Raw genomic sequence first — 2,812 nt, 5'->3', positions numbered from 1 at the left:
TCATCCTACCCTTATCCTCATCCTCATCCTCATCTTCATCCTATCCTCATCCTCATCTTCACCCTCATCCTCAGCCTCATCCTATCCACATCCTCATCCTCATCCTATCCAAATCCTCATCCTCACCCTCATCCTCATTCTACTCTCATCCTCATCGTCGAACTCATCCTCATCCTATCCTCATCCTCATCCTCATCCTCAGCCTCATCCTCATCCTCATCCTACCCTCAGCCTCATCCTCGTCCTCATCCTCATCCTATCCTCATCCTCAGTCTCATCCTATCCACGTCCTCATCCTCCTCCTATCCTAATCCTCATCCTCAGCCTCATCTTCATCCTCCTCTTATCCTCATCCTCATCATCATCCTCTTCCTCCTCCTGTCCTCGTCCTCATCCTATCCTCATCCTCATCCTATCCTAGTCCTCATCCTCATTCTCATCCTCATCCACTTTCTCATCCAATCCTCATCCTCATCCTATCCTCGTCCTCATCCTCATCCTCAACCTATCCTCATCTTATCCTCATCCTCATCCTCATCCTCTCCTCATCCACATCATATCCTCATCCTCGTCATCATCCTTATCCTATCCTCAGCCTCATCCTCATCCTCATCCTCATTCTATCCTCGTCCACATCCTCATCCTCATCCTCAACCTATTCTCATCCTCCTCCTCTTCCTCATCCTATCCTCATCCTCATCCTCATCCTATCCTCATCCTCATCCTATCCTCAACCTCTTCCTCATCCTATCCTCCTCCTCATCCTATCCTCATCCTCATCCTCATCCTCATCCTATGCTCATCCTCATCATCATCCTCCACGTCCTCATCCTCATCCTATCCATGTCCTCACCCTCATCCTCATCCTCTCCACGTTGTCCTCCTCATCCTCATCATGTTCTCGTCCTTATCCTATTTTCGTCGTCATCCTATCCTCATCCTATCCTCGTCCTTATCCTCATCCTCATTCTCTTCCTCCTCCTATACTCGTCCTCATCCTATCCTCATCCTCCTCCTCATCCTCATCCTCATGCTCATCCTCATCCTTATCCTATCCTCACCCTCATCCTATCCTCGTCCTCATACTCATCCTCAACCTATCCTCATCCTCTTCCACATCTTATCCTCATCCTCATCCAATCCTCATCCTCATCCTATCCTCCTCCTCATCCTCATCCTAACCTCATCATCATTCTTATCCTATCCTCGTCCTCATCCTCATCCTATCCTTATCCTCATCCTCATCCTCTTCCACATTCTCCTCATCCTATCGTAATCCTCATCCTCACCCTCACCCTCACCCTCATCCTCATCCTCATCCTCATCATATCCACGTCCTCATCCTAATCCTCATCCTATCGTAATCCTCATCCTCACCCTCACCCTCACCCTCATCCTCATCCTCATCCTCATCATATCCACGTCCTCATCCTAATCCTCATCCTATCGTAATCCTCATCCTCACCCTCACCCTCACCCTCATCCTCATCCTCCTCCTATCCTCATCTTCATGCTCTTCCTCCTCCTATCCTCATCCTCATCCTATCCTCGTCCTCATCCTATCCTCATCCTCACCCTATCCTCCTCCTCCTCCTCATCTTCTTCCTTATCATATCCTCGTCCTCATCCTCATCCTCATCCTATCCTCATCCCATTCTATCCTCGTCCTAATCCTCATCTTATCCTCATCCTCATCCTATCCTCTTCCTCATCCTCATCCTATCCTCATCCTCATCCTCAACCTCATCCAATCAGCATCCTCATCCACATCCTCATCCACATCCTCATCATATCTTCGTCCTCATCCTCATACTATCCACGTCCTCATCCTCATCCTATCCTCTTCCTCATCCTCATCCTACCCTCATCCTTGTCCTCATCCTCATCCTCGTCCTCATCCTCATCCTCGTCCTCATCCTCATCCTCGTCCTCATCCTCATCCTCGTCCTCATCCTCATCCTCGTCCTCATCCTCATCCTATCCTCATCCTCATCATCATCCTCATCCTCTCCTCATCCTCATCCTCATCCTGTTCTCGTCGTCATCCTCATCCTATCCTCATCCAATCCTAGTCCTCATCCTCATCCTCATCCTACCCTCATCCTTGTCCTCATCCTCATCCTATCTTCATCCTCATCTTCATCCTCATGCTCTACCTCATCCTATCCATGTCCTCATCCTCATCCTATCCTAATCCTCATCCTCACCCTCATCTTCATCCTCCTCTTATCCTCATCTTCATCCTCATCCTCTTCCTCATCCTATCCTCATCCTCATCCTATCCCTCAACCTATCCTCCTCCTCTTCCTCATCTTATCCTCGTCCTCATCCTCATCATCATCCTTATCCTATACTCGTCCTCATCCTCATCCTATCCATATCCTCATCCTGATCCTGTCCTTGTCCTCATCCTCATCCTCATCCTCATCCTCATCCTCATCGTCATCCTCATCCTATCCACGTCCTCATCCTCATCCTATGCACATCCTCATCCAAATCCTCATCCTATCCTAATCCTCATCCTCATCCTCACCCTCATCGTCATCCTCCTCCTATCCACATCCTCATCCTCTTCCTCCTCCTATCCTCGTCCTCATCCTACCCTCATCCTCATCCTATCCTCGTCCTCATCCTATCCTCATCCTCATCCTATCCTCATCCTCATTTATCCTCGTCCTCATCCTCATCTTATCCTCATCCTCCTTCTCATCCTCATCCTCATCTTCATCCTCTTCATCATCCTATCCTCCTCCTCATCCTCCTCCTCATCCCATCAGCATCCTCATCCTCATCCTATCTTCGTCCTCATCCT

This window comes from Lupinus angustifolius, chromosome LG13, assembly GCF_001865875.1.
Source record: "Lupinus angustifolius cultivar Tanjil chromosome LG13, LupAngTanjil_v1.0, whole genome shotgun sequence".
Taxonomy (NCBI): domain Eukaryota; kingdom Viridiplantae; phylum Streptophyta; class Magnoliopsida; order Fabales; family Fabaceae; genus Lupinus; species Lupinus angustifolius.
This window is presented reverse-complemented; position numbering follows the sequence as displayed.